Genomic DNA, 25705 nt, shown 5'->3' with positions numbered 1-25705 from the left:
TTTTTTGTGTTTTTTTTGTGGGAGATTAAGATTGGCATTTCTGCTAGAGTGCCATCCCTGTGTGTGCCATCTCTCACTCAGTGGGCCATAGAAAGCCTATTAATTTTTTTGCTTGATTTGGGTTCTAAAATCTACCTGAAAAAAAATCACTACATCAATCAGTGGGAGATTAATATTGCCCTTTCTGCTTGTGTGCCACTCCTGACTCCTGTGTGTGCCATCTCTCACTCAGTGGGCCATAGAAAGCCTATTTATTTTTTATTATTTTGTTTCTAAAGTCTCCCTGAAAAAGAAAAAAAAAATAAAACAGTGGGAGATTAATATTGCCCTTTCTGCTTGTGTGCCACTCCTGACTCCTGTGTGTGCCATCTCTCACTCAGTGGGCCATAGAAAGCCTATTTATTTTTTATTATTTTGTTTCTAAAGTCTCCCTGAAAAAGAAAAAAAAAATAAAACAGTGGGAGATTAATATTGCCCTTTCTGCTTGTGTGCCACTCCTGACTCCTGTGTGTGCCATCTCTCACTCAGTGGGCCATAGAAAGCCTATTTATTTTTTATTATTTGGTTTCTAAAGTCTCCCTGAAAAAGAAAAAAAATAAAACAGTGGGAGATGAATATTGCCCTTTCTGCTTGTGTGCCACTCCTGACTCCTGTGTGTGCCATCTCTCACTGGGCCATAGAAAGCCTATTAATTTTTTTGCTTGATTTGGGTTCTAAAATCTACCTGAAAAAAAAAAAACACTACATCAATCAGTGGGAGAAAAATATTGGCCTCAGTCAGGGCTTGTGTGGCACTCCAGACTCCTGTGTGTGCCATCTCTCACTCAGTGGGCCATAGAAAGCCTATTAATTTTTTTGCTTGATTTGGGTTCTAAAATCTACCTGAAAAAAAAAACACTACATCAATCAGTGGGAGAAAAATATTGGCCTCAGTCAGGGCTTGTGTGCCACTCCTGACTCCTGTGTGTGCCATCTCTCACTCAGTGGGCCATAGAAAGCCTATTAATTTTTTTGCTTGATTTGGGTTCTAAAATCTACCTGAAAAAAAAACACTACATCAATCAGTGGGAGAAAAATATTGGCCTCAGTCAGGGCTTGTGTGCCACTCCTGACTCCTGTGTGTGCCATCTCTCACTCAGTGGGCCATAGAAAGCCTATTAATTTTTTTGCTTGATTTGGGTTCTAAAATCTACCTGAAAAAAAAACACTACATCAATCAGTGGGAGAAAAATATTGGCCTCAGTCAGGGCTTGTGTGCCACTCCTGACTCCTGTGTGTGCCATCTCTCACTCAGTGGGCCATAGAAAGCCTATTTATTTTTTATTATTTGGTTTCTAAAGTCTCCCTGAAAAAGAATAAAAAAATAAAACAGTGGGAGATTAATATTGCCCTTTCTGCTTGTGTGCCACTCCTGACTCCTGTGTGTGCCATCTCTCACTCAGTGGGCCATAGAAAGCCTATTTATTTTTTATTATTTGGTTTCTAAAGTCTCCCTGAAAAAGAAAAAAAAAATAAAACAGTGGGAGATTAATATTGCCCTTTCTGCTTGTGTGCCACTCCTGACTCCTGTGTGTGCCATCTCTCACTCAGTGGGCCATAGAAAGCCTATTTATTTTTTATTATTTTGTTTCTAAAGTCTCCCTGAAAAATAAAAAAAAAATAAAACAGTGGGAGATTAATATTGCCCTTTCTGCTTGTGTGCCACTCCTGACTCATGTGTGTGCCATCTCTCACTCAGTGGACCATAGAAAGCCTATTTATTTTTTATTATTTGGTTTCTAAAGTCTCCCTGAAAAAGAAAAAAAATAAAACAGTGGGAGATGAATATTGCCCTTTCTGCTTGTGTGCCACTCCTGACTCCTGTGTGTGCCATCTCTCACTCAGTGGGCCATAGAAAGCCTATTAATTTTTTTGCTTGATTTGGGTTCTAAAATCTACCTGAAAAAAAAAAACACTACATCAATCAGTGGGAGAAAAATATTGGCCTCAGTCAGGGCTTGTGTGGCACTCCAGACTCCTGTGTGTGCCATCTCTCACTCAGTGGGCCATAGAAAGCCTATTAATTTTTTTGCTTGATTTGGGTTCTAAAATCTACCTGAAAAAAAAAACACTACATCAATCAGTGGGAGAAAAATATTGGCCTCAGTCAGGGCTTGTGTGCCACTCCTGACTCCTGTGTGTGCCATCTCTCACTCAGTGGGCCATAGAAAGCCTATTAATTTTTTTGCTTGATTTGGGTTCTAAAATCTACCTGAAAAAAAAACACTACATCAATCAGTGGGAGAAAAATATTGGCCTCAGTCAGGGCTTGTGTGCCACTCCTGACTCCTGTGTGTGCCATCTCTCACTCAGTGGGCCATAGAAAGCCTATTAATTTTTTTGCTTGATTTGGGTTCTAAAATCTACCTGAAAAAAAAACACTACATCAATCAGTGGGAGAAAAATATTGGCCTCAGTCAGGGCTTGTGTGCCACTCCTGACTCCTGTGTGTGCCATCTCTCACTCAGTGGGCCATAGAAAGCCTATTTATTTTTTATTATTTTGTTTCTAAAGTCTCCCTGAAAAAGAAAAAAAAAAATAAAACAGTGGGAGATTAATATTGCCCTTTCTGCTTGTGTGCCACTCCTGACTCCTGTGTGTGCCATCTCTCACTCAGTGGGCCATAGAAAGCCTATTTATTTTTTATTATTTGGTTTCTAAAGTCTCCCTGAAAAAGAAAAAAAAAGAAAACAGTGGGAGATTAATATTGCCCTTTCTGCTTGTGTGCCACTCCTGACTCCTGTGTGTGCCATCTCTCACTCAGTGGGCCATAAAAAGCCTATTTATTTTTTATTATTTGGTTTCTAAAGTCTCCCTGAAAAAGAAAAAAAAAAGAAAACAGTGGGAGATTAATATTGACATTTGTGCTTGAGTGACAGTCCTGCGTGTGTGGCATCTCTGTGATTTGGTGCCACAGAAAACAGAGTGTGTAACATTGTGCCTGATTTTCCTTGTGGTCTCACCAACCTGTTAAGGGATATTGAAATCATACTGAAGTTATAGCTCACCGTGTAAGTTGTTTGACAGCAACAAATAAAGTTACTTTGGTTAAGTTTTTAAAACAATGAGGAAGTCTGGTGCAAGAGGTCGTCGTGGCCGTGGGCGTTCATTGTCAGCTGGTAATGATGGTAGTGGTAGTGGAGCATCAGGTGGTCGTGGGGATAAAAATATTCCACGTAAGTCTGGAGCTGTGGAGCCAGTTTCGTCGTCTGGCTACACAACGCCTCGAACGCTCTCTTTTCTGGGAGTACGAAAACCGCTTTTAAAGGCGGAGCAGCAACAGCAAGTTTTGGCTTACATTGCAGACTCAGCCTCTAGCTCTTTTGCCTCCTCTTCTGAAACTGGTAAATGTAAAAGCAGCGCGTCGCTTGTGGATGTTCACGGTCAGGGACAAGTCGCTTCCTTGTCCTCTTCAGCAAAAACTACAACAAGAGAGAAGGATGCAGCAGGCGACACAAGGGGTTACTCCATGGAGCTCTTTACACATACCGTCCCTGGCTTAGAAAGTGAAACACTTAACAGGCCATGCCCATTACAAGTAGATTCTGACATGGAGTGCACTGATGCACAGCCACAGCCAGAGTACTATGCTGCTCCTTTGACTCAGACCACCACATTGCCCTCTCAGGGTACTGATCCACAATCAGACCCTGATGAGACTATGTTGCCCCGCCACGAACGCTATACCACCGACCGACACAGTGACACAGACGAAGTTGCACACGAGCTCGAAGAGGAGGTAATAGATGACCCAGTTGTTGACCCCGATTGGCAGCCATTGGGGGAACAGGGTGCAGGCGGCAGTAGTTCAGAAGCGGAGATGGAGGAGGGGCCGCAGCAGGCATCAACATCGCAACAGGTTCCATCTGCCGGGCCCGTATCTGGCCCAAAACGCGTGTCAAAGCCAAAACCTGTTGGAGGACAGCGTGGCCATCCGGTTAAAGCTCAGTCTGCAATCCCTGAAAAGGGATCCGATGCTAGGAAGAGTGCAGTCTGGCATTTTTTTAAACAACATCCAATTGATCAGCGCAAAGTCATCTGTCAAAAATGTTCAACTAGCTTAAGCAGAGGTCAGAATCTGAAAAGTCTCAATACTAGTTGCATGCATAGACACTTAACCACCATGCATTTTCAAGCCTGGACTAACTACCAAATGTCCCTTAAGGTTGTAGCACCCTTGGCCAATGAAGCTAGTCAGCAACGCAACATCCCTTCCGTCACTGTAAGGCCACCATTTTCCGCACCACTGGCAGTATCTGTGCAGGTTTCTTTGCCAGCCAAAAGCAGTCAGGGTCAGGGAATCACCAGTTTTGTAGGAGGAAATATTGCATCTAGGGCACCGGCGGAAACAATACCGTCTCCAACTGTCTCTCAGTCTGCCATGTCCACCGGCACACCCGAAAGGTCCACGATCTCCAGCTCTCCAGTCCAGCTCACACTACATGAGACTCTGGTTAGAAAAAGGAAGTACTTATCCTCGCATCCGCGTACACAGGGTTTAAACGCCCACATAGCTAGACTAATCTCGTTAGAGATGATGCCCTACCGGTTAGTTGAAAGCGAAGCTTTCAAAGCCCTGATGGAGTACGCTGAACCACGATACGAGCTACCCAGTCGACACTTTTTTTCCAGAAAAGCCATCCCAGCCCTGCACCAGCATGTTAAACAGCGCATCGTCCATGCACTCAGGCAATCTGTGAGTACAAAGGTGCACCTGACTACAGATGCATGGACCAGTAGGCATGGCCAGGGACGTTATGTGTCCATCACGGCACACTGGGTGAATGTGGTGGATGCAGGGTCCACAGGGGACATCAATTTCGGGACAGTTGTGCCTAGCCCACGGTCTAGGAAACAGTTGGCTGTAGGCGTTCGCACCCCCTCCTCCTCCTCCTCGTCCTCCTGCAGAAGCTACAGCTCTTCCACAGACCGCAGTCGGCCAACCACTCCATCGGCAGATGACACTGTTGCACACCAGTGGTCCCATTATGGGCCAGCTACTGGCAAGCGTCAGCAGGCTGTATTGGCTATGAAGTGTTTGGGCGACAACAGACACACCACGGAAGTTCTGTCCGAGTTCTTGCAACAAGAAACGCAGTCGTGGCTGGGCACAGTAGATCTTGAGGCAGGCAAGGTAGTGAGTGATAACGGAAGAAATTTCATGGCTGCCATCTCCCTTTCCCAACTGAAACACATTCCTTGCCTGGCTCACACCTTAAACCTGGTGGTGCAGTGCTTATTGAAAACTTATCCTGGGTTCTCCGACCTGCTCCTCAAAGTGCGTGGACTTTGCTCACATATCCGACGTTCGCCTGTACACTCCAGCCGTATGCAGACCTATCAGCGGTCTTTGAACCTTCCCCAGCATCGCCTAATCATAGACGTTGCAACAAGGTGGAACTCAACACTGCACATGCTTCAGAGACTGTGCCAACAGAGGCGGGCTGTTATGTTTTTGTGGGAGAATACACATACACGGACAGGCAGTAGGATGGCAGACATGGAGTTGTCTGGTGTGCAGTGGTCGAAGATGCAAGACATGTGTCAAGTCCTTCAGTGTTTTGAGGAATGCACACAGCTGGTTAGTGCAGACAACGCCATAATAAGCATGAGCATCCCCCTAATGTGTCTGCTGATGCAAAGTTTGACGCACATAAAGGATCAGGCGTCTGCACCAGAGGAAGAGGAAAGCCTTGATGACAGTCAGCCATTGTCTGGTCAGGGCAGTGTACAGGACGAGTTAGCGGGCGAAGAGGAGGTGGAGGACGAGGAGGATGATGGGGATGAGTATATTTTTAATGAGGAAGCTTTCCCGGGGGCACTGGAAATTGGTTGCGTGGCAAGGCCGGGTTCTGGTTTTTTGAGGGACACAAGGGACGTAGATTTGCCTGAAACTGCCCCTCAACCAATCACAACCGGAGATTTGACAACTGGAACTTTGGCCCACATGGCGGATTATGCCTTACGTATCCTAAAAAGGGACACACGCATTACGAAAATGATGAACGATGACGATTACTGGTTGGCCTGCCTCCTTGATCCACGCTATAAAGGCAAATTGCAAAATATTATGCCACATGAGAACTTGGAACTAATATTAGCAATCAAACAATCAACTCTTGTTGACCGTTTGCTTCAGGCATTCCCAGCACACAGCGCACGTGATCGTTCTCACATGAGCTCCAGGGGCCAGCAGACTAGGAGTTTTAGGGGTGCACACATCAGAAGTGGCGTTGGACAGAGGGGTTTTCTGACCAGGTTGTGGAGTGATTTTGCTATGACCGCAGACAGGACAGGTACTGCTGCATCAATTGAAAGTGACAGGCGACAACATTTGTCCAGTATGGTTACTAACTATTTTTCATCCATTATCGATGTTCTCCCTCAACCATCATTCCCATTCGATTACTGGGCATCAAAATTAGACACCTGGCCAGAATTGGCAGAATATGCATTGCAGGAGCTTGCTTGCCCGGCAGCAAGTGTCCTATCAGAAAGAGTATTCAGTGCTGCAGGTTCAATATTAACTGAAAAAAGGACTCGTCTGGCTACCCAAAATGTTGACGATCTAACATTCATTAAAATGAACCACAACTGGATTTCGAAATCTTTTGCCCCACCTTGCCCGGCCGACACCTAGCTTTCCTATGAAAAGCACTTGCCTGTGGACTACTGTGAATTACTTTTCTAATGTCTAATTTTCTGCAGCTGATTGTCCAGCATATGACATGTTTACACCTCCCTAAATGGCCAAACTCCCCACACGGGGCCGTGGTATCGCGACTTGGCGCAAGCACCCGTGAGACTGCTGTTTGTCTGAAGAGGTGGGTGTGCTTGCTTTTGGTCAACGACATTGCTACTGGGTCCCTCATAGTACAATAAAGTGTCTCTGGCGGTGGTGGTGCGCACCCAACGTCAGACACACTGTTGTAACATGAGGGGCCCTGGGCCTGTACCGCCGGCCACAAGAGAGTTCACCCACCCCCAGGTCAAACATTGCTCTACCACTTCCACAGTTATCTCTCACACTTCCACCAATGTTTAGTCTATGCGCTGACATCCTTCCATACCTGCCACTGACAATACCATTGTGTTGACATGTATGATGGTACTTAACATAGTCAGGGGCAGTGTCCTCTATTTACCAGAGTAAATACTTTGCGCTAAATTAGTAGGTCTGAAACAACGCAGAGGATCCCACCCCTGAACCTAATGATTGCACCCTTTAGTGTTTTTGTTTTGTTTTAATGCGAGACATTCACATTTAATTGTTGTTTTTGACTACTAACTGGCAGACAGTCATTACAATCGGCCTCCGTTGACCAGACCACTGCTGCCCGTGTACCCCTGGAAACAATTATAAAGTGCCTACAGCCAGCCCATTTTATTGTGTTAGGCCTTCGAAGCCTGTCTGCGGTCCCTCCTTCCACTAGGCCTCCACTGACCAGACCACTGCTGCCCGTGTACCCCTGGAACCTATTTTACAGTGCCTACAGCCAGCCCATTTTATTATGTTAGGCCTTCGAAGCCTGTCTGCGGTCCCTCCTTCCACTAGGCCTCCACTGACCAGACCACTGCTGCCCGTGTACCCTTGGAAACAATTATAAAGTGCCTACAGCCAGCCCATTTTATTGTGTTAGGCCTTCGAAGCCTGTCTGCGGTCCCTCCTTCCACTAGGCCTCCACTGACCAGACCACTGCTGCCCGTGTACCCCTGGAAACAATTATAAAGTGCCTACAGCCAGCCCATTTTATTGTGTTAGGCCTTCGAAGCCTGTCTGCGGTCCCTCCTTCCACTAGGCCTCCACTGACCAGACCACTGCTGCCCGTGTACCCCTGGAAACAATTATAAAGTGCCTACAGCCAGCCCATTTTATTGTGTTAGGCCTTCGAAGCCTGTCTGCGGTCCCTCCTTCCACTTGGCCTCCACTGACCAGACCACTGCTGCCCGTGTACCCCTGGAAACAATTATAAAGTGCCTACAGCCAGCCCATTTTATTGTGTTAGGCCTTCGAAGCCTGTCTGCGGTCCCTCCTTCCACTAGGCCTCCACTGACCAGACCACTGCTGCCCGTGTACCCTTGGAACCTATTTTACAGTGCCTACAGCCAGCCCATTTTATTATGTTAGGCCTTCGAAGCCTGTCTGCGGTCCCTCCTTCCAGTAGGCCTCCACTGACCAGACCACTGCTGCCCGTGTACCCCTGGAAACAATTATAAAGTGCCTACAGCCAGCCCATTTTATTGTGTTAGGCCTTCGAAGCCTGTCTGCGGTCCCTCCTTCCACTAGGCCTCCACTGACCAGACCACTGCTGCCCGTGTACCCCTGGAACCAATTATAAAGTGCCTACAGCCAGCCCATTTTATAATGTTAGGCCTTCGAAGCCTGTCTGCGGTCCCTCCTTCCACTAGGCCTCCACTGACCAGACCACTGCTGCCCGTGTACCCCTGGAACCAATTATAAAGTGCCTACAGCCAGCCCATTTTATAATGTTAGGCCTTCGAAGCCTGTCTGCGGTCCCTCCTTCCACTAGGCCTCCACTGACCAGACCACTGCTGCCCGTGTACCCCTGGAACCAATTATAAAGTGCCTACAGCCAGCCCATTTTATAATGTTAGGCCTTCGAAGCCTGTCTGCGGTCCCTCCTTCCACTAGGCCTCCACTGACCAGACCACTGCTGCCCGTGTACCCCTGGAACCAATTATAAAGTGCCTACAGCCAGCCCATTTTATAATGTTAGGCCTTCGAAGCCTGTCTGCGGTCCCTCCTTCCACTAGGCCTCCACTGACCAGACCACTGCTGCCCGTGTACCCCTGGAACCAATTATAAAGTGCCTACAGCCAGCCCATTTTATAATGTTAGGCCTTCGAAGCCTGTCTGCGGTCCCTCCTTCCACTAGGCCTCCACTGACCAGACCACTGCTGCCCGTGTACCTCTGGAACCTAATTTACAGTGCATAGAGCCTATTTTTTTATTTTTTTTAATATTAATAAAGCCATGATGGACTACGCTGTACCACGCTATGAGCTACCCAGTTGACAATTCTTTTGCGAGAAAAGCCATCCCACCCCTCCACCAGCATGTTAAAGACCGCATTGTCCTTGCATTCTGTGAATCTGTGAGTCCAAAGGTACACCTGACAAAAGACACATGGACCTGTAGGCATGGCCACGGAAGGTTACGTGTCCTTTGTGGCGCAATGGGTTAATGTATTGGATGCATGGTCCACACAGGGGACAGCCTGCTAAGTCTGTCTGCAGTCCCTAATTCAAGTTGTCCTCAACTGAATACAGCTGAGCTTCTACCTTCTGGCTCTGATTAACTGCTGTTTTTTAAAAAATTGGTGGTTCCGGCCTACTAACGGTGTCTGCCCCTGCCTGGTGTTGTCCTCAACTGAATAAAGCTGAGCTTCTACATTCTGGCTCAGATTAACTGCTGTTTTTTAAAAAATTGGTGGTTCCGGCCTACTAACGGTGTCTGCCCCTGCCTGGTATTGTCCTCAACTGAATAAAGCTGAGCTTCTACCTTCTGGCTCTGACTAAGTTTTTTTTTTTTTTTTTTTTTAATTGCTGGATGGGGCCTAATACCTCTGTTTGCTGCTCCCTGGTGTTTGTCCTCAACTGAATAAAGCTGAGCTTCTACCTTCTGGCTCTGATTAACTGCTGTTTTTTAAAAAATTGGTGGTTCCGGCCTACTAACGGTGTCTGCCCCTCCCTGGTGTTGCCCTCAACTGAATAAAGCTGAGCTTCTACCTTCTGGCTCTGATTAACTGCTGTTTTTTAAAAAATTGGTGGTTCCGGCCTACTAACGGTGTCTGCCCCTGCCTGGTGTTGTCCTCAACTGAATAAAGCTGAGCTTCTACCTTCTGGCTCTGATTAAGTTTTTTTTTTTTTTTTTTTTTAATTGCTGGATGGGGCCTAATACCTCTGTTTGCTGCTCCCTGGTGTTTGTCCTCAACTGAATAAAGCTGAGCTTCTACCTTCTGGCTCTGATTAACTGCTGTTTTTTTAAAAAATTGGTGGTTCCGGCCTACTAACGGTGTCTGCCCCTGCCTGGTGTTGTCCTCAACTGAATAAAGCTGAGCTTCTACCTTCTGGCTCTGATTAACTGCTGTTTTTTAAAAAATTGGTGGTTCCGGCCTACGAACGGTGTCTGCCCCTGCCTGGTGTTGTCCTCAACTGAATAAAGCTGAGCTTCTACCTTCTGGCTCTGATTAACTGCTGTTTTTTTAAAAATTGGTGGTTCCGGCCTACTAACGGTGTCTGCCCCTGCCTGGTGTTGTCCTCAACTGAATAAAGCTGAGCTTCTACCTTCTGGCTTTCGGCCTATACTATCAGATATTAAACTGCATTTGGCCTACTAGTGTGGTTGGGCCCTTGAAACAGTGTCTGCTGCTCTTGGGTTTGCTACTCCACTGAACAAAGCAATGCCGCCTATTTAGTCCTGTTACCAATTTTGAACTGCATTTAGCCTACTTTATTCTTTGGCCCTATATCTGTTTCCTCTTCATCCTGCCCATTGCCCAGCCACTGCTAGATGAGTCTGCTGGTACATTGACCTAGACCACTACATTTCCCTTGCACTCTACACAGCCAGAATCTGACCCTGCTGAAAGTAAGGTTCCCCTTCCCGCATGTTATACCACCTTACACAGGGACAAAGAGGAAGGTGCAGATGAAAGTGCAGGTTCCTTCATCAGGTGGGGGGGGGCATACTCGTTGGCGACGTCACTGGCACAGGGCCCCTCAGAGTACGCAAAAGTGTCACTGCTGGTGGGAGGCGCCCCCGCCATGCAAACACACCGCCGTACTTTGAGGGGCCCTGTGCCAGTGCCAATGCGAACGAGTGGGCCCCCCCTGCTTGCTCAGGATCACAGCACTTGCAACGTTGAAATACTTACCTCTCCCTGCTCCACCGCCGTGACGTAGTCCGCGTTTCCTGGGCCCACGAAAAACTTGAGCCAGCCCTACTCCCCCCACAACTTTTGCCAAATGACCCCCAATTTCCAATGCCCAACTATTATTATAAAGTTAATTAAGATTGACAAGCTTCAGAAACAAGAATGGATGTTTTTGGCATTAAAATGGGCACTGTAGGTGTTTTCCTGGCCTCCACTCACTGCCGACTATGCTTCCCCATTGACTTGCATTGGGTTTCGTGTTTCGGTCGATCCCCGACTTTCAGCGATAATCGGCCGACTGCACTCGACTTGACTCTGGACAAAGTCGGGTTTCACAAAACCCGACTCGATCTTAAAAAAATGAAAGTCGCTCAACCCTAGTGCTGACCATGAACTGAAACTGGAGCAGCACTGCATGATCATACACAACCATTACACAGTATATAGCAAGGGCACGATTATACGATTATCTCAAAACAGGGAAAACAATTAACACATCCAGTTGTGGAACTTATTATTATTCATATATGTGTTAAACAAAAATAAAAATAGGACTTTACTCCATTACTAATAAATTAATGTACAGGTACACAAATATGGTATGTGGCCAATGTACAGACAGACAGATGATTAGTGATTATTAATCCACTTATGACTATTGTGATGTCTCTCACTCATGAAGTTTAACTGCTGAGCTGTGTATGGCCATGTATGTGCAACAACCAAGTTCTGTGCCTAAATCTATTGTATAACGATCAAGTTTGTGCTCTATTTGAGAGATTGTAACTTTTATACTCATTTACATTGAGTAAATCCTGTCCTAGTTTGACCTTGTCATGCCTGTATACATGACTTGCTAGGCTCTCCTGGTGAGGTGGATTCACTACGCCTCAGGTCCAGGTGGACACTCAAACTCTGGACGTTCATGCAGCATGCAGTAAGATATATGGGCAGTGAGAACTTGAAGGATGAATTGGACCTCAGCAGGGATGAATGCAAGCCCAAACACAAAATTCACAGATTCATAGTTATTATTCATAGTTATTGAGGTTGAAGGAAGACTTTAAGTCCATCTAGTTCAACCCATAGCCTAACCTAACATGCCCTAACATGTTGATCCAGAGGAAGGCAAAAAAAACCCCATGTGGCAAAGAGTAACTCCACCATGGGGAAAAAAATTCCTTCCCGACTCCACATACGGCAATCAGACTAGTTCCCTGGATCAACGCCTTATCAAGGAATCTAGTGTATATACCCTGTAATATTATACTTTTCCAGAAAGGTATCCAGTCCCCTCTTAAATTTAATTAATGAATCACTCATTACAACATCATACGGCAGAGAGTTCCATAGTCTCACTGCTCTTACAGTAAAGAATCCGCGTCTGTTATTATGCTTAAACCTTCTTTCCTCCAGACGTAGAGGATGCCCCCTTGTCCCTGTCTCAGGTCTATGATTAAAAAGATCATCAGAAAGGTCTTTGTACTGTCCCCTCATATATTTATACATTAAAATAAGATCACCCCTTAGTCTTCGTTTTTCCAAACTAAATAGCCCCAAGTGTAATAACCTATCTTGGTATTGCAGACCCCCAAGTCCTCTAATAACCTTGGTCGCTCTTCTCTGCACCCGCTCTAGTTCAGCTATGTCTTTCTTATACACCGGAGACCAGAACTGTGCACAGTATTCTAAGTGTGGTCGAACTAGTGACTTGTATAGAGGTAAAATTATGTTCTCCTCATGAGCATCAATGCCTCTTTTAATACATCCCATTATTTTATTTGCCTTTGTAGCAGCTGCCTGACACTGGCCACTGAATATGAGTCTGTCATCCACCCATACACCCAGGTCTTTTTCATTGATGGTTTTGCCCAGAGTTTTAGAATTAAGCACATAGTTATACATCTTATTACTTCTACCCAAGTGCATGACCTTACATTTATCCCCATTAAAGCTCATTTGCCATTTATCAGCCCAAGCTTCTAGTTTACATAAATCATCCTGTAATATAAAATTGTCCTCCCCTGTATTGATTACCCTACAGAGTTTAGTGTCATCAGCAAATATTGAAATTCTACTCTGAATGCCCCCTACAAGGTCATTAATAAATATGTTAAAAAGAAGAGGGCCCAATACTGACCCCTGTGGTACCCCACTACTAACCGCGACCCAGTCCGAGTGTGCTCCATTAATAACCACCCTTTGTTTCCTATCCCTGAGCCAGCTCTCAACCCACTTACACATATTTTCCCCTATCCCCATTACTCTCATTTTATGTATCAAACTTTTGTGTGGCACCGTATCAAAAGCTTTGGAAAAGTCCATATACACTACGTCCACTGGGTTCCCTTGGTCCAGTCCGGAACTTACCTCTTCATAGAAGCTGATCAAATTAGTCTGACATGAGCGGTCCCTAGTAAACCCGTGCTGATACTGGGTCATGAGGTTATTCCTCTTCAGATACTCCAGTATAGCATCCCTTAGAATGCCCTCCAGGATTTTACCCACAGTAGAGGTTAAACTTACTGGCCTATAATTACCGAGTTCAGTTTTTGCCCCTTTTTTGAATATTGGCACCACATTTGCTATACGCCAGTCCTGTGGTACAGACCCTGTTATTATGGACTCTTTAAAGATTAAAAATAATGGTCTATCAATGACTGTACTTAGTTCCTGCAGTACTCGGGGGTGTATCCCATCCGGGCCCGGAGATTTGTCAATTTTAGTGATTTTTAGACGCCGCTGTACTTCCTGCTGGGTTAAGCAGGTGACATTTAATGGGGAATTTTTATCACTAGTCATATTGGCTGCCATGGGATTTTCTTTTGTAAATACTGATGAAAAAAAGTCATTTAGCAGATTGGCTTTTTCCTCATCCTCATCCACCATTTCACCCAGACTATTTTTAAGGGGGCCAACACTGTCATTTTTTAGTTTCTTACTATTTATGTAGTTAAAGAATATTTTGGGGTTATTTTTGCTCTCTCTAGCAATGAGTCTCTCTGTCTCAATCTTTGCTGCCTTGATTTGCTTTTTACAGAATTTTTTTAATTTTCTGTATTTATTTAATGCCTCATCACTACCTACTTCCTTTAATTCTCTAAATGCTTTCTTTTTGTTCCTTATTGCGCCCCTAACAGCTCTATTTAGCCATATTGGTTTCCTCCTATTTCTAGTATGTTTATTCCCATACGGTATATACTGTGCACAGGTCCTATCCAGGATGCTAATAAACGTCTCCCATTTTCTTTGTGTATTTTTGTGTCTCAGGATATCGTCCCAGTTAATTGCACCAAGATCCTCTCTCATCCGTTGGAAATTTGCCCTCCTGAAGTTTAGTGTCCTTGTCACCCCCCTACTACCCATCTTATTAAAGGTTACATGAAAACTTATTATTTTGTGATCACTATTCCCCAAGTGACCCCCAACCCTTATATTTGATATGCGGTCTGGCCTGTTGGTTAATATTAGATCTAGCAGTGCCCCCCTCCTTGTTGGGTCCTGAACCAGCTGTGAAAGGTAATTGTCTCTCATAGTTGTCAAAAACCGATTACCTTTGCTGGAACTGCAGGTTTCTGTTCCCCAATCTATTTCAGGGTAGTTGAAGTCCCCCATAATAATGACTTCTCCTTGAGTCGCAGCTTCATCTATTTGCTTTACGAGGATATTCTCCATTGCTTCCATTATTTTTGGAGATTTATAACAAACCCCTATCAGTAATTTATTATTTTTTCCCCCTCCCCTTATCTCCACCCACAGGGACTCCACATTTTCATTAAATTCACCTATATTATCACGCAGGATGGGTTTTAAGGAAGATTTTACATATAGACACACCCCTCCCCCTCGCTTATCCGTACGGTCATTTCTGAACAGGCTATAGCCCTGCAAGTTAACAGCCCAGTCATGGCTCTCATCCAGCCACGTCTCAGATATCCCCACCATGTCATAATTATGCTCCAACAACATTAGTTCTAATTCGTCCATTTTGTTGGCGAGGCTTCTGGCATTAGTATACATGCACTTGATGTTACTCTCTGTACCTCTATTCTTTCTTAAATTAATAACTGTTCTAACCCCACCCCCCATGCCACCGCCACCCCCAACTTCCTTATTTGTGCCCAGCTCTCTATCTGCACTATCTTCCCCTCCTATAAAATGAATACCCTCCCCCCCAATCCCTAGTTTAAACACTCCTCCAACCTTCTAACCATTTTCTCCCCCAGCACAGCTGCCCCTTCCCCATTGAGGTGCAGCCCGTCCCTAGCGTAGAGCCTGTAGCCCACTGAGAAGTCGGCCCAGTTCTGCAGGAACCCAAACCCCTCCTTCCTACACCAATTCTTGAGCCACTTATTAACCTCCCTAATCTCCCGTTGCCTCTCTGGCGTGGCACGTGGTACAGGCAGTATTTCGGAAAATACCACGTTGGAGGTCCTTGCTTTCAGCTTGCAGCCTAATTCCCTGAAATCATCTTTAAGGACCTTCCACCTACCTCTAACTTTGTCATTTGTGCCAATGTGCACCATGACTGCTGGGTCCTCACCAGCCCCTCCCAGTAATCTGTCCACCCGATCAGCGATGTGTCGGACTCGAGCGCCAGGTAGGCAGCACACCGTCCGACGATCCCTGTCTTTGTGACAGATTGCCCTATCTGTTCCCCTAATAATTGAGATGGTGGAGACACGAAGCATAAGACTAGAGCCTTAATCATAAAACACAATGGGCTCTGAGGCAGTGACCGCTGTTACATGTAGGAGTCACTGTGTGTTCCCCCCAGAATGCGTATGGAGGTGTGTTAAAGCAAAGGGAGTGCATTGCAGTCACAGGTGTAGCTGTGATTGCAATGCAGAATAAAAGTAATTGTTGGTCCTGGGCATGCTATGTGTCCAGGGCAGATTTAGGGAAAACCTGCTCTGGGCTTTAGTGTTGTGAAATAGACTGCAGGATGGTAGTCATGCAGTCTGTTTCATTCCTGTTCGGGTTTTCCATGTGGCTGAAGGCCACAGGTTGCTTGTAAAAACCTCTAAAGCACAGGGTTGGGTACGTCAGGTTCAGGGTCAGTGCCAGTCTGGTGTTTGGAGGAGTACAGAGCAGAAGGCTCTGCAGAGCTTCACCTATGTGAGGCAACACAGGCCAGTGGAGCCAAACTGCCAAGGCAGCTTAAAAGTCTGGCGCCCACAGCATACACAGAGGTGCAGTTGCCCACGGCAACTCGTCTCAGGTGGTGGTCTGGCATGTTTAGTAACTGTAAACTGGAGGATATGGCTCCTGGCTGCGATCCGGAGGATATCATGTACTGTGCAATGCTGTGAGTAGAACATTAACAAGGCGGAGCAGTCTCTCACGGCAAAAGGTCACAAAGGTGGACAGGCATGTTTATTGGATGCAATCCAGAGAATATGGTTCGCTGCTGTGATCTGGAGGATATCGTGTGCTGTGTTTATGTGAGTTGAACATTAGAGACTTTTGCGTTGAACTTTGCTGGGTCACTGCCTTATCACTGCATAGTGTGCTACCGCTGCATCACAGGGCCTTAAGTAGGTCTAGGGAGATGATGTTTTTGATCCACACCTGGCAACTTGCAAAACCCAATGTGGAGCACAACAGAGGGCAGTGGACCTAGGGGAAGGAAGCAGAGCCTGGAATAACCGGGACAATTGTGTGATACAACTACATAATGATGGGATGTTTGAGGTTGAGGGCCACACTTATATACAGAGCTAAAGCACATCCTAGACAATGAATTAATTACCTGTCTCATGCATGAAGATGTTATGTCGTGTGTGTGTCATTAAAGGTTCTACGATTCCACTAACCACCTCATGCTTTCATTATGGCTCATTATCTATGTTTTCCTGACTTCTTCCTCTCTGTTATTTACTAACTCTGCAATATCTTTGTTTAATAAGCAGGCAGTGGAGGTAATGCTTTGTATTCATTAAGACTAAAGCAACTTAGCCTTACAACTGACAGATTTATATGAGAACATGTCTTCTTCATTCAGCTCTTTACGTGTAGTAAATGATTACATTGGCAGAAACTGGGATAATGAGGGGGAAAATAGAAGGAATAAAGGGATATATAACGGCTCCATTTTCCATCCCTCATTTCGGCAGATTGCGCTTGTCAGGGAGCATAAAAGCCGACAGCTGACAGCTCAGATAGCGGTTCACTCAGTTCATTCGCTGACATGGATGATGCAGCCTGCACACATCAGTGAATTTATGAGAAGATGAAATAGGTAGGGTATATAACCTCCGAGATATGTGCAGACACAGGCTGAGGCTAAGACAATAACTTTTTACTTTATGAGATGCCGTGGTAAACATTTAATTTATATTCTAGATTGAAAAGCAAAGCTGGTTTACCCTCGATACAGTTTATGGGTATTTTATCATTTTCTACATTATATCAGAGAAAATGATTTACACCCAATGATTGTTAAATCAATCGTAGTGACTCAAGAGAGCTTCCATATTTATTATACACAGATGTAGCTATTTTTAAGCCAAGAATCAGAGATTTAAATATGGACCACAGAAGTAACTGGTGCAAGTGGCCCTGGTGTCTGAAAGAGCTAAAACATACCCTATTCCTTAGAAATAGACACCACTGCACCAGTATTAAGTATCAGTTATTGACAGATAAGGACACCATCGACATGGAAAAAATATATTTTTACTTGCTAGTGGTTAACCTTTAGTTAATAAAATTGCACCAAGTTTCAGTGTGAAATCTTTATTCCTTCATTCATTTTCGGACTCCTGGTATGCATTTTGTAGCCTGATCTCCAGTAGATGTATCCATCCTTGTAAAATGTGCTGATTGTGAAATCTACACTCACCGGCCACTTTATTAGGTACACCATGCTAGTAACGGGTTGGACCCCCTTTTGCCTTCAGAACTGCCTCAATTCTTCGTGGCATAGATTCAACAAGGTGCTGGAAGCATTCCTCAGAGATTTTGGTCCATATTGACATGATGGCATCACACAGTTGCCGCAGATTTGTCGGCTGCACATCCCAAAGATGCTCCATACAAGGCAGGATGGATCCATGCTTTCATGTTGTTTACGCCAAATTCTGACCCTACCATCCGAATGTCGCAGCAGAAATCGAGACTCATCAGACCAAGCAACGTTTTTCCAATCTTCTACTGTCCAATTTCGATGAGCTTGTACAAATTGTAGCCTCAGTTTCCTGTTCTTAGCTGAAAGGAGTGGTACCCGGTGTGGTCTTCTGCTGCTGTAGCCCATCTGCCTCAAAGTTCGATGCACTGTGCATTCAGAGATGCTCTTAGGCCTACCTTGGTTGTAACGGGTGGCGATTTGAGTCACTGTTGCCTTTCTATCAGCTCGAACCAGTCTGCCCATTCTCCTCTGACCTCTGGCATCAACAAGGCATTTCCGCCCACAGAACTGCCTCTCACTGGATTTTTTTTCTTTTTCGGGCCATTCTCTGTAAACCCTAGAGATGGTTGTGCGTGAAAATCCCAGTAGATCAGCAGTTTCTGAAATACTCAGACCAGCCCTTCTGGCACCAACAACCATGCCACGTTCAAAGGCACTCAAATCACCTTTCTTCCCCATACTGATGCTCGGTTTGAACTGCAGGAGATTGTCTTGACCATGTCTACATGCCTAAATGCACTGAGTTGCCGCCATGTGATTGGCTGATTAGAAATTAAGTGTTAACAAGAAGTTGGACAGGTGTACCTAATAAAGTGGCCAGTGAGTGTATGTGTATGCTGGATGCTGCTGTCTTCACTAATGCTCATGTATCAGCCAGCAGAGCTCCAATACTGCATTTATTTCTTCTTTGGCTGCTTTACTCCTTTCCTATTGCATGTTTGGTCTGCCTTCTCTGAGGCTATACATGCTTTCTTCCCTGTCCTCATTGTGGAGATCTGTTTACAAACTCCTCCTCCTCCCTACTGAAGGCAGGGAGAGATCAGAGAGCCATCCAGACTAGGATCAGGACCTCTGATGGATTGGTGTCAGTTTTGCAAATCTTACATAACTTTTCATTTACGATTCCAATTAAAAAAAAAATCTTTGTGGAATTACACTTAATGTTTAAACAGTTACTGTCAAAAAACAATTTATCACCTACCTACCTACTGTATGCTGATCCCAACCGCTGGAACTCTCAGTGTTTCAAATAAGAGGATTCTGCAGCTCTGTTTTGAATGTAAAATGTGCTGCACCATTTTTTGTCAAGGTGGAAATAGCTTAGTATAGTGCTTGGCTTTTCTGGCAGTCTCATAGACAATAAATGAAGCCTCAGATGAGCAGGAACATCACCGCTCAATTCAAAACAGGGTTGAAGAGCCCAGTTCTCAGTATATCTTGGGTTCCCAGCAGATTCGCAAGTGCGTGGTCTCATCTACATTAATGTGTTTTGACATTTAGAAAATTGCATTTATTGAAGCTTATTGAAGATTGACCAAGCACAGACGAAGTGTGAATATAAATTTAGTGATGTTACAGAAAGTGGGCATACTAAGTGAGGTGAATACTCTAAGCCCAATGTCCAAGTGGGCACACAAGCTTTGGTGCAGCAGGCAGGTGTTGCAAACAGGAAACAGCAGAGTTGCTGTAGGCAAAGTAAAAGTCTTTTTAAAGAGATCTTGGAAGCCACAAGCTGATAGGACGCATGATGAAGCCGCAGGCAGACAAGCAGATACAAGCGGAAAGTCTTAAAGAGGTCCTGGAAGCCGGAAGTGGACAGGTGATGCCCTGGTAGCCGCAGGAAGTGTTAAATGAGTACTAGAGACCAAAGACAGGTGGCAGATAAAACTCCAGAGTAACAATAAGTCTAAATACCATGGAGCCACAGGCGGCTAGGAGATGCCCTGAAAACCGTCAGACATGTAGTAGAGGTCCTATAAGACCGGGAACAGTTAATCAGGCAGATCTCCAGAGAAACTAGAAAGTCTCAATACCATGAAAGCCACAGGCAAATAGCAGACATCATGAAGACCAGTGAATCGTAACAGAGTTACTTGAGGCCAAAAACAAACAGGTGAGGTTCTCAACTGACAGGTAGCATGGTTATTGGAAGCTGCAGACAAACAGATGAAATACTGAAGAACACTGAGAGATAGTAGGGATAAAGGAGGCCACACACAAACAGTTGAAGTTCTGAAGACCACAAACAGGCAGCAAGGTTACTGGAAACTGCAGTCAAGTAACTTATGGACAGGAAACAACAGACAGTCAGGAGATTTCCTGGTGACCGTGGACTCAAAGTGTGCACAGACAACTAAAACAATTACTAGCAAGTAGGGTTAAGCGAAACGGGTCGCTCATTTTCAAAAGTCGCCGACTTTTGGCAAAGTCGGCGTCTCATGAAACCGAGCCGATCCCAGCGTTGCATCGGCCATGCGGTACGCGACTTTCGCGCCAAAGTCGCGTTTCAATGATGCGAAAAGCGCCATTTCTCAGCCAATGAAGGTGAACGCAGAGTGTGGGCAGCGTGATGACATAGGTCCTGGTCCCCACCATCTTAGAGAAGGGCATTGCAGTGATTGGCTTGCTGTCTGCGGCGTCACAGGGGCTATAAAGGGGCGTTCCCGCCGACCGCCATCTCACTGCTGCTGCTCTGAGCTTAGGGAGAGGTTGCTGCCGCTTCATTAGAAGCAGGGAGAGCGTTAGGCAGGGTCCATTAACCACCAAACCGCTTGTGCTGTAGCGATTTCCACTGTCCAACACCACCTTCGGTGTGCAGGGACAGTGGAAGCTACATTTTTTTTTTCTCTCAGCGCTGTAGCTCATTGGGCTGCCCTAGAAGGCTCCGTGATAGCTGTATTGCTGTGTGTACGCCACTGTGCAAACCAACTGCTTTTTTCAAAGCACATATCCTCTTGTTCCTTCCTTTCTGCACAGCTATCTTTTTTGTTTGTCCACACTTTTTATTTAATTTGTGAATCAGTCCACTCCTTATTGCTGCCTGCCATACCTGGCTGAGATTACTGCAGGGAGATAGTAATTGTAGGACAGTCCCTGTTTGTTTTTTTTTTTTTTTTGTGGGAGATTAAGATTGGCATTTCTGCTAGAGTGCCATCCCTGTGTGTGCCATCTCTCACTCAGTGGGCCATAGAAAGCCTATTTATTTTTTTGCTTGATTTGGGTTCTAAAATCTACCTGAAAAAAAATCACTTCATCAATCAGTGGGAGATTAATATTGCCCTTTCTGCTTGTGTGCCACTCCTGACTCCTGTGTGTGCCATCTCTCACTCAGTAGGCCATAGAAAGCCTATTTATTTTTTATTATTTGGTTTCTAAAGTCTCTCTGAAAAAGAAAAAAAAAATAAAACAGTGGGAGATTAATATTGCCCTTTCTGCTTGTGTGCCACTCCTGACTCCTGTGTGTGCCATCTCTCACTCAGTGGGCCATAGAAAGCCTATTTATTTTTTATTATTTGGTTTCTAAAGTCTCCCTGTAAAAGAAAAAAAAAATAAAACAGTGGGAGATTAATATTGCCCTTTCTGCTTGTGTGCCACTCCTGACTCCTGTGTGTGCCATCTCTCACTCAGTCGGCCATAGAAAGCCTATTTATTTTTTTGCTTGATTTGGGTTCTAAAATCTACCTGAAAAAAAACACTACATCAATCAGTGGGAGAAAAATATTGGCCTCAGTCAGGGCTTGTGTGCCACTCCTGACTCCTGTGTGTGCCATCTCTCACTCAGTGGGCCATAGAAAGCCTATTAATTTTTTGTTATTTGGTTTCTAAAGTCTCCCTGAAAAAGAAAAAAAAAATAAAACAGTGGGATATTAATATTGCCCTTTCTGCTTGTGTGCCACTCCTGACTCCTGTGTGTGCCATCTCTCACTCAGTGGGCCATAGAAAGCCTATTTATTTTTTATTATTTGGTTTCTAAAGTCTCCCTGAAAAAGAAAAAAAAAAAGAAAAGAGTGGGAGATTAATATTGCCCTTTCTGCTTGTGTGCCACTCCTGACTCCTGTGTGTGCCATCTCTCACTCAGTGGGCCATAGAAAGCCTATTTATTTTTTATTATTTGGTTTCTAAAGTCTCCCTGAAAAATAAAAAAAAAATAAAACAGTGGGACATTAATATTGCCCTTTCTGCTTGTGTGCCACTCCTGACTCCTGTGTGTGCCATCTCTCACTCAGTGGGCCATAGAAAGCCTATTTATTTTTTATTATTTGGTTTCTAAAGTCTCCCTGAAAAAGAAAAAAAAAAGAAAACAGTGGGAGATTAATATTGACATTTGTGCTTGAGTGACAGTCCTGCGTGTGTGGCATCTCTGTGATTTGGTGCCACAGAAAACAGAGTGTGTAACATTGTGCCTGATTTTCCTTGTGGTCTCACCAACCTGTTAAGGGATATTGAAATCATACTGAAGTTGTAGCTCACCGTGTAAGTTGTTTGACAGCAACAAATAAAGTTACTTTGGTTAAGTTTTTAAAACAATGAGGAAGTCTGGTGCAAGAGGTCGTCGTGGCCGTGGGCGTTCATTGTCAGCTGGTAATGATGGTAGTGGTAGTGGAGCATCAGGTGGTCGTGGGGATAAAAATATTCCACCTAAGTCTGGAGCTGTGCAGCCAGTTTCGTCGTCTGGCTACACAAGGCCTCAAACGCTCTCTTTTCTGGGAGTAGAAAAACCGCTTTTAAAGGCGGAGCAGCAACAGCAAGTTTTGGCTTACATTGCAGACTCAGCCTCTAGCTCTTTTGCCTCCTCTTCTGAAACTGGTAAATGTAAAAGCAGCGCATCGCTTGTGGATGTTCACGGTCAGGGACAAGTCGCTTCCTTGTCCTCTTCAGCAAAAACTACAACAAGAGAGAAGGATGCAGCAGGCGACACAACGGGTTACTCCATGGAGCTCTTTACACATACCGTCCCTGGCTTAGAAAGTGAAACACTTAACAGGCCATGCCCATTACAAGTAGATTCTGACATGGAGTGCACTGATGCACAGCCACAGCCAGAGTACTATGCTGCTCCTTTGACTCAGACCACCACATTGCCCTCTCAGGGTACTGATCCACAATCAGACCCTGATGAGACTATGTTGCCCCGCCACGAACGCTATACCACCGACCGACACAGTGACACAGACGAAGTTGCACACGAGCTCGAAGAGGAGGTAATAGATGACCCAGTTGTTGACCCCGATTGGCAGCCATTGGGGGAACAGGGTGCAGGTGGCAGTAGTTCAGAAGCGGAGGTGGAGGAGGGGCCGCAGCAGGCATCAACATCGCAACAGGTTCCATCTGCCGGGCCCGTATCTGGCCCAAAACGTGTGTCAAAGCCAAAACCTGTTGGAGGACAGCGTGGCCATCCGGTTAAAGCTCAGTCTGCAATCCCTGAAAAGGGATCCGATGCTAGGAAGAGTGCAGTCTGGCATTTTTTTAAACAACATCCAATTGATCAGCGCAAAGTCATCTGTCAAAAATGTTCAACTAGCTTAAGCAGAGGTCAGAATCTGAAAAGTCTAAATACTAGTTGCAAGCATAGACACTTAACCACCATGCATTTTCAAGCCTGGACTAACTACCAAACGTCCCTTAAGGTTGTAGCACCCTCGGCCAATGAAGCTAGTCAGCAACGCAACATCCCTTCCGTCACTGTAAGGCCACCATTTTCCGCACCACCGGCAGTATCTGTGCAGGTTTCTTTGCCAGCCAAAAGCAGTCAGGGTCAGGGAATCACCAGTTTTGTAGGAGGAAATATTGCATCTAGGGCACCGGCGGAAACAATACCGTCTCCAACCGTCTCTCAGTCTGCCATGTACACCGGCACACCCGAAAGTTCCACGATCTCCAGCTCTCCAGTCCAGCTCACCCTACATGAGACTCTGGTTAGAAAAAGGAAGTACTTATCCTCGCATCCGCGTACACAGGGTTTTAACGCCCACATAGCTAGACTAATCTCGTTAGAGATGATGCCCTACCGGTTAGTTGAAAGCGAAGCTTTCAAAGCCCTGATGGAGTACGCTGAACCACGATACGAGCTACCCAGTCGACACTTTTTTTCCAGAAAAGCCATCCCAGCCCTGCACCAGCATGTTAAACAGCGCATCGTCCATGCACTCAGGCAATCTGTGAGTACAAAGGTGCACCTGACTACAGATGCATGGACCAGTAGGCATGGCCAGGGACGTTATGTGTCCATCACGGCACACTGGGTGAATGTGGTGGATGCAGGGTCCACAGGGGACATCAATTTCGGGACAGTTGTGCCTAGCCCACGGTCTAGGAAACAGTTGGCTGTAGGCGTTCGCACCCCCTCCTCCTCCTCCTCCTCGTCCTCCTGCAGAAGCTACAGCTCTTCCACAGACCGCAGTCGGCCAACCACTCCATCGGCAGATGACACTGTTGCACACCAGTTGTCCCATTATGGGCCAGCTACTGGCAAGCGTCAGCAGGCTGTATTGGCTATGAAGTGTTTGGGCGACAACAGACACACCGCGGAAGTTCTGTCCGAGTTCTTGCAACAAGAAACGCAGTCGTGGCTGGGCACAGTAGATCTTGAGGCAGGCAAGGTAGTGAGTGATAACAGAAGGAATTTCATGGCTGCCATCTCCCTTTCCCAACTGAAACACATTCCTTGCCTGGCTCACACCTTAAACCTGGTGGTGCAGTGCTTATTGAAAACTTATCCTGGTTTCTCCGACCTGCTCCTCAAAGTGCGTGGACTTTGCTCACATATCCGACGTTCACCTGTACACTCCAGCCATATGCAGACCTATCAGCGGTCTTTGAACCTTCCCCAGCATCGCCTAATCATAGACGTTGCAACAAGGTGGAACTCAACACTGCACATGCTTCAGAGACTGTGCCAACAGAGGCGGGCTGTTATGTTTTTGTGGGAGGATACACATACACGGGCAGGCAGTAGGATGGCAGACATGGAGTTGTCAGGTGTGCAGTGGTCGAAGATACAAGACATGTGTCAAGTCCTTCAGTGTTTTGAGGAATGCACACGGCTGGTTAGTGCAGACAACGCCATAATAAGCATGAGCATCCCCCTAATGCGTCTGCTGATGCAAAGTTTGACGCACATAAAGGATCAGGCGTCTGCACCAGAGGAAGAGGAAAGCCTTGATGACAGTCAGCCATTGTCTGGTCAGGGCAGTGTACAGGACGAGGTAGCGGGCGAAGAGGAGGTGGAGGACGAGGAGGATGATGGGGATGAGTATATTTTTAATGCGGAAGCTTTCCCGGGGGCACTGGAAATTGGTTGCGTGGCAAGGCCGGGTTCTGGTTTTTTGAGGGACACAAGTGACGTAGATTTGCCTGAAACTGCCCCTCAACCAATCACAACCGGAGATTTGACAACTGGAACTTTGGCCCACATGGCGGATTATGCCTTACGTATCCTAAAAAGGGACACACGCATTACGAAAATGATGAACGATGACGATTACTGGTTGGCCTTAGAGTTGAGCGACTTTCATTTTTTTAAGATCGAGTCGGGTTTTGTGAAACCCGATTTTGTCCAGAGTCGAGTCGAGTGCAGTCGGCCGATTATCGCTAAAAGTCGGGGATCGACCGAAACACGAAACCCAATGCAAGTCAATGGGGAAGCATAGTCGGCAGTGAGTGGAGGCCAGGAAAACACCTACAGTGCCCATTTTAATGCCAAAAACATCCATTCTTGTTTCTGAAGCTTGTCAATCTTAATTAACTTTATAATAATAGTTGGGCATAAGGAATTGGGGGTCATTTGGCAAAAGTTGTGGGGGGAGTAGGGCCGGCTCAAGTTTTTCGTGGGCCCAGGAAATGCGGACTACGTCACGGC

This window comes from Ranitomeya variabilis, chromosome 1 (genome assembly GCF_051348905.1).
Source record: "Ranitomeya variabilis isolate aRanVar5 chromosome 1, aRanVar5.hap1, whole genome shotgun sequence".
Taxonomy (NCBI): domain Eukaryota; kingdom Metazoa; phylum Chordata; class Amphibia; order Anura; family Dendrobatidae; genus Ranitomeya; species Ranitomeya variabilis.
The sequence above is the reverse complement of the archived record's forward strand: the minus strand, read 5'-3'. Positions refer to the sequence as shown.